The following is a 14,331-nucleotide window of genomic DNA, read 5'->3' as shown; positions in this document are numbered from 1 at the left end:
GAAGAAGAAAAAACCGCTTTATCATCACGACAATGCGCCTGTTCATTCATGCTTAGTTGCACAAGCAAAATTGCATCAAATCGGCTTCGAATTGGTTCCTCAACCACCGTATTCACCAGACCTGACCCCCAGCGACTATTACTTATTCCCTAACCTGAAGAGATGGCTCACCGGTAAGCGTTTTTACTCAAATGAGGAGCTCATAGCTGAAACTGAGGCGTATTTTGGAGACCTTCCGATCGAGTACTTTTCGGACGGTATCAAAAAGTTAGAAAATCGCTGGACTCGCTGTATCGACCTAAAAGGAGAGTATGTTGAAAAATAAAACCGACTTTGGCCAAAAAAACGTCTCCGTGTTTCATTTTTCAGGAACTTATCAGACTGCCTAGTGAATTTTCAACTTTGGTTGCCAAAAAGGTTTTATTGTTTGATGATTAAATTCCTTCACGTCGAATCAGTTTTAATAATTTAAAAAAGACAACTCTGTAAAACAGTAAACTTTTTATCGATTTTATTTTTTCATTTAATAGATTTTGGAAAATAAAAAATAATGTCGAAATACACTTATGTGAAAAAATAATTATTTTATAAGTTATTAAGAAATAAAGTTTTATCCCATGTAATTCGTATTATTGTTCCAGAAATCTTGGATTTCTCCCACCCAATTTGAAATACGCCATATTTTGGAATCTTTTCAAATCTCACTAAACCCTTTGAAATCTCTTGGAATCTTTTCAAATCCTTATGAAAAGTGGAAATAGTTCTTAGTTGCTGAAAATCGCTAAAAACCCTTGAAACCCCTTAAAATGTGGCAAAATGCCTTCAAAAATTGATATTCTATCTGGGACCTTTTTTAAATGCCTTAAAATTTCTGTAATCCGTTGAAATCTCATAAAATCTCTAAAAAGTTTTGGAAATCTCTTTAATTACCGTAAAAATTTTGTAAATTAAAAAAATAGATTTAAGTGCTCTAAAATACCTTCAAATCTGTTTAAATCCTTTCAAATCACTCAAAAACTCTCTAATATTTTGAAATTCCTTCGAAATCTCATTTACAGTAACAATAATTGAGACAATGTCGATATATTGTGTAAAAATGTAAAGTCCTACGAAGAAAGGGTGAGGGTAGGTCACGAAAATCTTAAAAATCATTATAATAAAGCCAACAAAGTTTTTTTTTGTGTTTTCATGAGCGCAAAAAATTTTAATTAATTAAAGGTATTTATATTAAAACACAATTATCTTGTGCAAAATAGTATCCCAAAATCTGCTAAAAAATGAAGTCTTTAACCCCCTCCCCCTCCCCCCAATGTAATAAAATCGAAATGTAGATAATAATGTTTTAAACCTATTTTGCAAGCGCGCAATTCTGCCGTACAAACTAAAAAGATACATAAGTGACGTTTCCGCTTAGGGATATTCTCTTAAATAAACTTGCTAAAAAAAGTCGACCTAAGGGGCAATGTCACTTATGTATCTTTTTAGTTTGTACGGCAGAATTCCTTGATGTAAATCAATCGATTCCACATTCGTGGGGATCGCAATGCACTATACAATGTACTATACAATCCGCACTCTTTCTATATTGAATACAATATTGAAAATTGAACCGACCTCTTGTTTAGCAAAGCCTGGCAGAAGACTAATGTTTCGCAAGTAGCGAGTAAGAACGGCATTCACGGATACAACTGTACGTGGCTTCGCGCTAGAACCTCATATGTATCCCTATTAAAAAAATTTTCCCAACTAATAAAAAAACATTCCATCCAGAAATAAATAAATTTATATGAGTGCAAAAAAATACTTACAACTTATCTTAATATTTCAAACTTACTATAAATTTACTTTTATAAATAATTTATAATATACTTAATAATTAATGTATCAAAATCATAATTGTAAATAAATGATCACTCTAGTAACATTGACAGTTCTTTAATTTTACAAGCACTAACCCAAATCATTTGTTTGCGAGTTTAAATAAGTAATGGTTTTGTTTCTATAAAAATAGAAATTCTATAAAAAGAAAATTATCAGAGTTAGAGCATTTTCAAAATAAAAAAATAAAAAAATAAAAAAAATAAAATGAACATTTTAAGCCAAACAACGCATGATATACAAAAAAGTCAAAAGAAGAAAAACGTTGATTTTTGAAAGCCCTACAAGATTATCATAACAACTTTTTTAATTTGGACGAAAAGTTGAAAATTCAAAATTTGATCGTACCAAAAATAATGAAAAATCCAAAAATACATTTTTTGTCACAGTATACAAGATACGAAAAAAAGGAATAAGCCAAAATTACGCGCCTTGAAAAGATTTACAAATTTGTTAATTCACTTTTCGATAGGACGCGCAGTTTTTGTTTTTAGTCGTAAAAACAACATTAAAAATAAAAAATAAAAATCGTTTGGACTAACGACAGAAACTACGAAACAAATTAGACAAAACTTGTTTATCCAAAAAAGAGCTACACATTTTTAATAATTATTTGTTATATAATGCGCAGTTTTTGTTTGATGCGTAAAAAACAATACAAATAAAAAATTTAATTTTTTGAGAAACGCCACAAGCCATGAAAAAAATAAATATACAAAAGTTACTCTTCCCAAAAATACCGAAAACTCATTAAAATTTTTCATGAATAATTTTTGATAGGACACGTAGTTCTTGCTTTAGTCGCAAAAAATAACATTCTAAATAAAAAAAAATTGTTTTTGAAAAAACGACACAAGGAAAAAAGTAAAATTAACAAACAAAAGCTGTTAGCCCAAAAGGACCTATAAATCTATTATAAATCATTTTTAGATAGGACGAGTAGATTTTCTTTCAATCGTAAAAACTAAGGGCACGAAGAGAATGTGTCCGCAAAGCGGGCAGATTTTTCTTACTATGCCCCTGTTAAATAAGAGTCTCAAAAAATCGTTAAAAATATATGATACATCTATTAATATATTTTATACTAAATCGATGTTTAAGTCGAGGTTTTATTGCGAAAATTGCATAAGCTATCAATTTTTATAGGCTGTTTTTATTCGATTCGACTACAAAATGAGAGTTCCAAGGTGGGAAAGGTCCATGGCCGTATTATCAGATATGCTTTCACTTCCTCGCATCGTATCTGTCCTGTTTAAGAAAAATACAAAAGCATTGTGAATCACGCTTTTTCATCCGAAAACCAAAAAATTGAAGGAGCAGTTTCTTCAAAGAAATTTCTGCACAAATTTTAATATTTAAATTAGTAAAAAAAAACATCACGAGTTAGATAGAAACCAAACGTCATGTGCTGCAATGCGAAAAAATTCAAACAAAGCTTATTTTGTAGGTGTTACGGTATTCATCGGCTATTAAAAACTGATAAATAATTTGATATTATTATTATTTTCCTACTGGATTTTTATCAATATTCTTTTTAAAAAATAAATTTACTCTTTATAAAGTTAAATTCTAAATTAATTAAAAAAGAAATTTCGTATTGAACATCAAATTATTCAATCTTATTTTCTTTTCATGGAGTCCGAGACTTTTGTTCTTCAAAAATTTATTTATATTACAGAAGAGGCTTAAAATGAAAAAAATAAGTATAGTAATTATTAAAGCGGTGTATAATTTAAGATGGTAGCCATTATTTTTATATTGAGTTTTATAATTATAAAAATTTCTTACTGAAATAATTAACATATAATTACCGGTTTATTAGTTATTTTACGAACACTGTAAATTGTTTTATTAGTAGCCCTTTTTCTAACAAATGTCTTTCAGCGCCAACGAGGTTGCATCTTGCGAATCCTCCAACAGAAATTCCACGACTGTAAATGCGAAATTTTATCGAAGAAGATCTCGTCATATAATTTATTCGTTCTACAGATTTAAGAGTTGCTAAACACGAGATTTGCAGATGTTCTATCTGGATAAATGGATAGTAAATGGATTTTCTCGCTTCAAGAGGACAAAGCGATTTTCTCTATAATGTATCATAGTCACAGATCCACGCATAGTTTTCAGTCTCTTTTAGTAAACTTTAAAACACAGTGAAGGATAAAGATTTTTACTTTAGCACATAAATAAGTCGAACCAATTAATAATATTTCGAACGAAAGTAAGCCAGTAAAAGTTGTAAAAATATTAACGAGCCAAGTATCTATCTGTGATAGCTTTCTCTTTAAAAATCGTCGAAGCTAGACTTGACAATGTAGAAGAAATGGAGATTTGCCAAAATAATGCAACAAACTGTCTTTATTTTTAGTTCAATTTTAATTTAAGGCATGTAAATATCATCAATATTTTACAAGAATACCTTATGTTTTCCAGTATGGTAACTAAATAACATTTTACGGAGAAAAACTACAACAGGTTCGAAGATCTATCGAATTTCGAATGATAATTACAAAGAAATTTGGTATAGATTCCTTTTAAATTTCGTACAGAAATGTTACGGGGATTATAGAAGAAATTTATTATTTTTATTCTAGATGAATTTTGTGATCACTTGCACTATGTCTACAAAACTAAAAAAATAAACATCAGTCGAATTTTGATCAAATTTTCTTATGATTCTATGGAAGATTTTCAGCATAGTTTTTCTGTCAAACTTGCCGAATTTTCTGCAGAGTATACTGAATTTTCAGTAATTTTATAAATTCACGGATACTTTCTGTAAATACTACTAATTCGCATGGTAGTAAGTTCTATGGTATCCTGTAAGTTTAACAGAATTTTTTTCTGCGTGTAAAATAATTTTTTGAAATTTAAATGTAAATGCTTGCAAGCTCTCAAGTACTGAATTTGTTACATTATGAAAGTTTCGAATTAAAAATGGCGGAATTTTACATTGTAGGAGCATTTGTAATATTAAACCTTTTTAATTAAAAAAAAAACGTTCATTCTGAAGGATTAGCTTAAATTCTGAATTAAAAGACACTCACTAGTCGTCCAGCTTTTTACGACGAATAGCGAAAATCTTGCAAATTTGATTGAAGAAGCTGGCAAGGGGATTTTAAAATTGAAAAACTTGATAATTTAAATTTAAAAAATTCACAATTGAAAATTATTGAATTGCAAATCAGTTCCAATTTTAAATCTGAAATAGTTTGGAGAGAAATAAGAAGACTATGTTCACTGAAATTCTAGTCTATAATTTTCTAATAATTTAAAAGTAAGAAAAATAACTGTAATTTCAGTAAACGTAACAAAAATTTCAATACATTTTTCTACTCAAAAATCAGTACAATGTTACTGGAATTTCATTCAATGCTTCACGGATTCGCCGGTATCTTTTTAGTGAATTAGGTAGCCAACTGAAGTTAAGTGAAGTTTTCTTGATTTTTAGAGAATTTTTTTTAATTCGCAATGTCTCTATTAATCCTAATGAAAATTCGTGTACGGTAAAAATAGTATAACATTGGTAACGTAGTTTAAGGACGGTGCCTGAGTGAAATTTTACTAATTCAAGTTCAGAGAGCATATTTTATCATCCGCGTATGATTTTGTAACAAAATTCGTCGATGAAAAAATTCGAATAAAAAGAAAAGTGATCAATTCGAACCTGATTATATGTTCCATGGCACACAAAGAACTAAAAAGTAAAGTGCGAAATATCGTAGCCTTGGTGAAAGGTTAGTCGACTCGGTAGAGTATTTTCAGCCCACGTCAGTTTACAACGTACAAGGATCTCTTGTAGTTGAATACAGGATCTACGAATTAATTAAATTGTAATTCACAGTGGCAAACATATAAGAGAGCAAGGGAGCAGATCGAGGATGTGCTAAGAAGCTGTTCGCCTGTTTATCTCCTATACGTTTCATAACTCTGACACGATTGTACGTTATACGCCCGCAACTACTCCCGTCCAGCGTCCCACTTTGATGAGCGCTACAGTACTAATTACGTACAAATACTCTATGAATATACTTCTGGAGTAGAGGTTTCCATATCCAGTCTATCTTCAATAAATTATTATTATTTTGCAACAATAAATAATTCATCACAGACCTTTCTTTATTTTATATTCAATTTTTTCTCTGGCGCAAAGTACGCTCAAAGTTTATCGAATGCAAATCAAATGTTCATAATGCTCAGAACTGCCAGACTAATTTGCTTGAAACAAGTAAAGAGAGTGGTTAATTTAAGCTCAAAAGTGACTAAAGGTGGCTACTGTTCACACAAAAAGAATCCTGTAATGTGAGTGCAAACACTTATCTACTGAAAAACTTCAATTCCATTACACATTTAATTTATCAACTTGCAGTTAGAAGATTAGATTAAATTCTATTGCTGAATTCGGAGGTGAAAACCAAGTTCATAATTACTAGAAGAAATTTCACAAGTAATTTTCAGAGAATTTGTAATTCATTCGATCATAAGCTAAATAAATATAAGATAATTAACTGCCGCATTTATATATTTTTATAAAATAAGTGTTTTAAAACCAGACAATTATAAATTCTAATAATTTAAATTGTATTATTGCAGATTTCAAAGCTTAAAATGCTCTTAAAATGAAATAAATAGGATGATTTTTCAAGCAAATAAGAGAATAATAGGGGAGTCAATCTTTAAGTAAAATTGATGTAAGGGTACCATATCGGATTCAATATAATGCTTTAAATTCAACCAAAAGTGTAATAGGAATGAAAAAGAGGAATTTTCAAACAAAGAGGTGAATTGTCAACTAAAATTATGAATCTTCAATGAAAAAATTGGTTTTTAATAAAGTAGTTCAATTTCAAACTAAATAGTTGAATCCTCAACTAAAAAAGATTACTTATTTCTAACCAAACAGTTGCATTTTTACACAATAAAAAATGAAATTTTTCCAAGAGATAAATTTTCAATAAAATAGATGAATTCTTAATCAAGAACATTTATTTGCAACCAAGAAGATCAATTTTCTACCAAGAACAAGCATATTTCAACTAAATAAATGAATTTAAAGCAAATAGTTGAATTAAAAAAAAAATAAAATGTTCAACCAAGAAGATACATTTTTTACCTAAAAAGACGAATTTTGAACTAAATACATGAATTCTTAACCCAATAGTTGAAGTTTCTACAAATAAATTTTTGTTTTTCTTAAAAATGGAATATTTAAATTTTCAATTAAAAGAAATGATTTTCAACAGAAAACAACTAATTTTGCACTAGTTGCATTTTCAACCAAAGAAGATTAAGTTTCTACTAACAGAGATAAAGTCTCATCTAAAGAGCAGAGTTTTGAAGCAGAAAACTCGAATTTTTGAGAAGAAATTGGAATTTTAATCCCGAAAAGATAAATTTTCAAAAAATAAATTTTGAATCAAGAAAAATGAATGACCAAATAGCTGAATTTTCAATGACAAAAAATTAATATTCAACCAAAGAGTTGCATTTAGAAGAAAATAGATGCATTTCCTAGAAAAAGAGAGGAATTTTTAACAAATAAGTTTTATTTTCTAACAAGCAGTTATATTTTCGAGCTCATTTAATACCAAGAAAGATGAATTTTCTACCAGAAAAAAATTCTAACCAAAGAGGCGAATGGTCAACAAAACAGGAAAATTTTAGGCCAAAAAATATGACTTTTTAACAAAACAGTTAAATTTTTAATAAAAATATTAATTTTTTTGCGCCCTTCCCGCCAAACCGAGGGATTATGAAAGAAAAATCTAATAGTACACTTTTCAATTGAAAAAAATCAGCTTTCAACAGAAAACAGTTATTTTACTAGATTTTGATAATTAAGTTCGCATTTAACAAACAAAAAAAAAGAAGAAAAACAAAGTTTCTTGAAAATAGGGGCAAAAATTGGAATTCTATGAAAACGGTGAAAAAAGGGGACTTGGGGAAAGAGTGTATAGTCTGATGATGAACAGCATTTTCATACCATAGATTACTATAGATTTTATACACAGATTCATGGCATTTTCTTCTCTTAAGATACAATTTAAATTGAGGCAGATTAAAGTGACTTAAGGAACCTTTTCCTCTGAAAAAGTGACTATAGTGACTTTTTCTAAAAAATGTGGCTAAAAAAAGAACTAAAAGTTATTTAGGTGAATGTGTGGTAGTCGTGATAATCCTTTATTAAGAAATGTATGCAACTGGGTTATTAATAGAATGTTGCGTGAGAATGTGAGTAAAGTTGCCCATTATAATAAATTATATGTGACGAGACTTTGATTATTCATAAAGCTAAAATTTATTATCAAGTGGGAAAAATTCTCCAGTTGGAAGAGTTATAGATTGACATTTTTAGACTTAGAATTTTTTACAATTAATTTTTTTTACTAAATTATATTAATTGCAAGTGTAATTTATAATTATAGAATAGAACTAACTCTATTCGCATGAGAGGAGTTCCAATCAAACGCAAGAACATAGCCTTTACGTTCAACGATTGCATCTTACGCGGGCGTTTCTATCGTTTGGAAAGTACTTGATTGCGGTGCTCAGAGCCCTTGCAGATATCCGTGTTAATAGTTAGTAAACAGCGGAATTATATTTCCGAAACCTATTCTTTGAACCGAGTCATTAAGTATGTTTTATGGACTTCGAACATGGCCAGAAAGTCAAGAATTTCCAAACTTTATCAAAGAAATCGGGACTTATTTTTAAAAATAATCCTAAATATCTATTCAGATATAATATAATTAAAGTAATTATAGAAGAAAAAGTAAGTGAATAGTTGGGTCAACTATTTTATCAATACGCACGGTGTTGACAAAATAAAAAAATTAAGAAACACATTTTTCTTTTTAGCTTAAGAATGTTACAGGGCAATATGTTAAAACACATTTTTGTTATAGTGCGATTTTTTGAATAGTCTGCACGGGAATGTCCCGGCATATACTATCAGTCACGGGCGCATTTTTATAATGCATTCAAATGATCTGATAAGAGCAGTGTGCCTAATTTGATATATTGAGCAAAACCTGTTTTTTTTTTAGTATTAATTTTTTAGTTTCAGTATCGAAATTTTCAATAGATGGTCAAAAAATAATATCAAGCTTGAAATATTTGTGCCAGTAAAAATGAAAGGAGAAAGATACATAGCTGGCAAAGATAAAATGCAGAAATAAATTATTATTGAAAAATTACGTTTGCCATTTGCTGAAGTGTTGAGCTTTTATATTGAAATTATTAAATATACGTGTCTCAGGCTCATCGAATGTTTTGTAAAGTCAAAGCTGTTTGTAAAAATGGAATTTGTGTCTTCATCGTCATCCGGTCATTCAAATGTGTAAGGACAAGCGAAGAAGACTTTTTATGTCAAGTTAAGAGTAAAACAAAGGTGTGTGATTCGCTTTGTTGTTCTTAATTCTTATTCGCCTCATGAAACAGTGAGGTCGGGTCTTTAATATCCCAGAAACAACGGTATTTTAAAATAATCTGGGACATTACAATTTGTCTTGCGGAAGGAATTAATTTTTTCTGGATGAATTCCTCGAAAAGTAAACAAGTTCCTTTATTAAAAGAATACTTTATTATAAACATGAATTTAAAACAGAAGCGAATTCTCTGTTCTCGAAGTTTGTAATTCTGTAATTGAATTTTCTGGTTAGTTCTAAAACAGCGCCGACCCGTATTTCTACCTACTCTACAATTATTCAAATTGGCACAGATTCCTCATTTGAAATCGAATTTTTCTCATTCAAAAGACTCTCATTTTATAATAATAAAAATTAAAAAGATATCGTTTTTAATCAAAGTGCCGAAAATAGAACGCTTTTTTCTTTCAAATTCTTTTAATTTTTCAAACGCAGAAATTTGAATTTTTTCAAATAATCAAATTTCAAAACTACAGCTTTTCTGTTTAATGTGTTTGATTACTTCAAACCTTTACTGAAACGATGTGTGTATTCATGAAATAAAATTAAAATTGTTGTAAAAATCGTATTTTTTGTCACAAAATGGGATTTTTTATATTAGACCCGGGTATAACGTGTTGTAGACAACCAAGCATTTGTTTACCAAACTCAGTGTGGACAAGGTTACTCCAGCAGGGGTCTTTGGTCCACAGCAGGTCAAAGTAAGGAAATGTACAGAATTTAAACATTGCAATTAGCGATTTGAAAATAGCATAATCCGCATCTACAAATTTTTCCGATTCCAATGATACATTGCTTGTCTAGGAAAGTTGAAAATTTGAAGAAGTTTAATCGCAGAAACTTTAGCGCAATATTCAATTTGATATTGCTTACTTCCCCAATTTTCAAACTTTCTAGACAAATTACATATCGTTGGAATCGGAATAATGCGAACATTCTGAATATATTACTTTTAAGTCGGGGATTGCAGAATTATTAATGATTAATTTTTAACTTTTTTAATACAAAAAAGAGCGAGTGAGTCAAACACTCAAGTGGCTACTGTAGACCAATGTAACTCGAGCCCTACGCGCGGTGAGGTCCTTTTCTTTTATAGCTAACATCTCGTAAAATTCATTCAAACTATTTTAGAAAGAAACTCAACAAAAGTAATAAATATTAAATGAAGATCAAGGGACCAATGAGAAGAGAACTTAATAAACTACGTGTGAAAAAACGGGTAAGGACATTCCTCCATCCAGAAACGCTAACCCATATGCGCGCCTAGAGGATCTTCTCTCAGGGAACAGAGTATAGAGAAATTGTTTTTGGGTGATTGTTTTTAATCTACAAATTATACCTGGAGGTTGTCAAGTTACATACATACAATCATGCACAGAAAAACTGTGGATAAAATTTCGTTGTTTCCGGTCATTTTATCAGAAACTCATTTTGTACTTCAGTTATGTTTTCTCTCTTGATAAATGTCAAAACTGAAAAACAATTGAATTGCTTCCAAGATTCGCATTTCTCAATATAAACCAATTACGGTTTAATTTTCTTTCAGTACATTTTGACGCCGTTTCTTTGTTCAAAATTAAACTTAAATTTTTTTCTGTGTGTGCATCTATACGATATACATGTATTTTAAATATTATATAGAAAAGGTATAACGTGTGGTAGACAGCCTAGCATGACGACATAACAGGACAAAGAGTTCCTGTCTCGCATACACGATACCTGTACTTCAGTTTTATTTCAGCACGTAACTGAACTCCTCTAGCGGTCTTACAGTTCATTGGTCACTTTAATGTTCACTTCACTGTTCAATGTTCAGTATTCAGGTATGTCTAAGTATGCTCTTGTTCGTAGTTCCCTTATCTACCTCCCTACAACCTACATTCGTGTCCTGATCGATCACAACCCAGGCATTATTATTTGCAAAAGAAATTCCAGCCAGAAGTCGCCAAGAACACCCACGCGATATCGTATTCTCGTCTCGCCATGCATGGAATAAAATGGAAGTTCAAAATTAGACAGCCTAAATTTATAAAGCCAAAACTTAGAAAGGGTCTTCCACACTTTTTACACGGTGAAAAGTGAATGAACCTTTTTCTTTTGGATTTTCAACGTCAAATTTAATGCTTCCAAAGGATTAAGGCCAAAGGCGTGATTCAACACCCAGCAATCAATGTATTGCTACCGTCTTGTTTTTGACGGAAAACGTGCTAAAAATGTAACCATTCAACGACGATACAGAAATAAGAGTAACGAAATGTGTGATACGCATTTATATCGGTTTCTGAACCTACTTCAACGTTTGAAATCTCCACACATAACAAAAAAGAATTTAAGATTTTATGAATTTTATATAATTTTTTAGGTTTCACTTAAGTTTATAATTTCCAGTATTTTATAAGAAAGATGCTGGAAACACGCATATACATACCAGACCATCTTAGTGGTCAAATCTGTTCTATATATAGAACAGATGGGATAATCAAACCGACCCACTAAGATGGTCCGGTCGACTATCTGAGATGATCCAGTCACCACTCAACCTGGTCAAGTGATTAATTGATTAAAACTTTTTGTTTTAACCTTCCAGAGATTGTCGCTTTGACCATCTAGAAGGCTGTCCTATAGTTGACCTTCAAATATAGTAAGCCTGAAAACTTGGATGATCAAACTGACCTTCTATTTTTCTTCGTGCAGCCGCCCACACTTTAATAACTTTGACGATGACAACATCCGTTTCGTTTTCCTTTCAGTTAGAAGCCAGATATTTATCTTAAGGTGAAAGCAAAATATTCAATTTTTATTCGATTATCTCGCAGACTATATATTATTCGTTTCGAAAAATTGAAAATCCAGTTAGAAATTTTTTAACTTTTTGAATGCAACTGCCTGATTCTGAAGGAGATTATATTACGGTATATCACTATTTCAAACATTATTGAATTTCAATAAATCATGGCTAATTTGTTGGAGAAAAATGGTTTATACTCGCAAAATGTGTGAGCTTTTTTTCATTGAGATTTCAATGATTTTCAGTGGAAATACTTGCAGATTTCAATCAGTCACCCATTTGTAACTATTTCAGTAAGTGAAATTGCTTTGTAATCAATAAAAATTCTTCCTCACTTGATTCAGAGACTTACTTCTCACTGATTCAATTGATTAATTTTTATGCAACTCTAATGTTTTCAATATTTAAAATATATAAATTATATGAATATAGACCACGTTAATTGTAAAAATGGAAAAATTAAAGTTCCAGATAATGTCTTTGTTTAAAAATGTAAAAAAAGATCTTCAAAAACATTATCTTTGAAAAAAATTAAACGTGTGTAATGAATTACATAATTTTAATGTAATATATTATACAATATAGCTTTATTAGGGAATGGTTTTTTAAGGATATTTCTTAAAAAATAACAATGAATAATTTAACTTTTTAAGCCTTGAAAAACAATTTCAATTTGGAAGAGTTCAGTATTAAAAAATTGAAACATTTTATAATTGGAAGATCAAGAAATAAATAAAACTTATATAAATATAAAGGGTTCGTAAATTTTTAGTTTAAGTCGTTACAAAAAGAACGTGATGTATTAATTTAGTGAAGTGTTCATAAGTTTGTTTTATCAACTTTAAATAAATGCACAACTGACAGTTCAAATGCTAAGCAGTCAAAATTGAAGAATTTAAAATTGAAACATTTTAAACTAAAAACGTGAAAAATTTAGAATTTTAATTAAAAGTGCTAAAAAATTAACAGACTTAGATCGTCATAAAATATGTAAATTTTCATTTTGAATCCTTGATAAAATGTGCTCAAGTTCGTAAAATTGACAGTTTTACCTTAAATATTACAAATTAGACAAATTTGAATTTGACACCTTAAATTGCGTGTGTATTTCAAATAGTTCTACTAAAAAAAATTGATACATTATCAGATTCTTTTTATTCAAAAATTCTGAATTCTCTCTAAATTTCACTGTATTAAATTTAAAGACTTATAACACTTATTTACAATTAGAATTAAAGAATGGCCACTTCAATGAAAAAATGTAGGATAACCTATTGACCATTCGGAATAATATATAATCGCAATTGTTACGTATTCCAATCTTATATTGCAGTTCTTTTTAAAAATCGCGAGGTTGAATCACAAAATATTTTGATACCAAAAATAACACAGAATAAAAAGAATGAAAATTAAAAAAAATATAGGAAGATTTAATTTTGTAAATTTTAAATAGTTTCTCAAATATTGTTAAACTTGGTTGGCCAAATGTTAAAAATGTAAAATCCGAGTATTATAAATTTTAAAAATACTCTCTGTTCTTTGACAAGGATGTTTGAATGTTCAACGAAAAAAGAACATGCATTCAGATAAAAAACTTCCTCAATTCTATTTTAAACATAACAAAATTCAGCGAATTCTGATCGATTCAACGACAAAAATTAATATTTGTAATTAAATTGGAGCATCACCTCTTTTATTCTGAATTAAATAATAAAGCCTGTTTTGTTGTGTCACTTTATAAAGTTTTTATTTTGGGGGGGGGGGGGAATGTTTTAAGTGGTGAATGAGCATCCCTGGTCTTTGAGAAAACTCCAAGCCAGCTGGAAACTTCACAAAGGTCTGTGAAGATGGCAAGTTGTTAAGAAGGTCAGCGAGAAAAAAGGGAGCAGAATGCGAAGGAAATCTGATCGACTTTCTTAAACTGCACCGGCTCTTCGTGTTAGAAAAGCCATAGAAGAAAGTGACTTTTTGCTCAGCAGGTCAAACATTAAATGCTTCAAGCAAAACTTCCAGGGAAAAAATCTAACGAAAATGCATCACATTATTTTAATAATGCGAAAAAATTACACAGGTATAATAGTTTTTTTTTCGATTAAAGGCAACAAAAATAATTTTTTTTTAATTGTGTAATTGAAACTAATTTCCTGATTTTTCCCGAATTTTTCCATGACCAATTTTTCATTTTCTCTCGCCATTAATAGTTAACGACCAGTATTTTTTCTTTGTAACAATTTAAAC

At 29.8% G+C, this 14,331-nt stretch overlaps 1 protein-coding gene across 3 annotated transcripts in view; it reads right to left on the bottom strand.

Moving 5' to 3' along the window:
- LOC117182303 (cGMP-dependent protein kinase, isozyme 2 forms cD4/T1/T3A/T3B) overlaps positions 1-14,331 on the bottom strand; it is a 174,130-nt gene that overhangs the window by 22,275 nt on the left and 137,524 nt on the right. The window lies entirely within an intron of this gene.

The sequence above is a fragment of the Belonocnema kinseyi genome, chromosome 10, assembly GCF_010883055.1.
Source record: "Belonocnema kinseyi isolate 2016_QV_RU_SX_M_011 chromosome 10, B_treatae_v1, whole genome shotgun sequence".
Taxonomy (NCBI): Eukaryota; Metazoa; Arthropoda; class Insecta; order Hymenoptera; family Cynipidae; genus Belonocnema; species Belonocnema kinseyi.
This window is presented reverse-complemented; position numbering and strand designations above follow the sequence as displayed.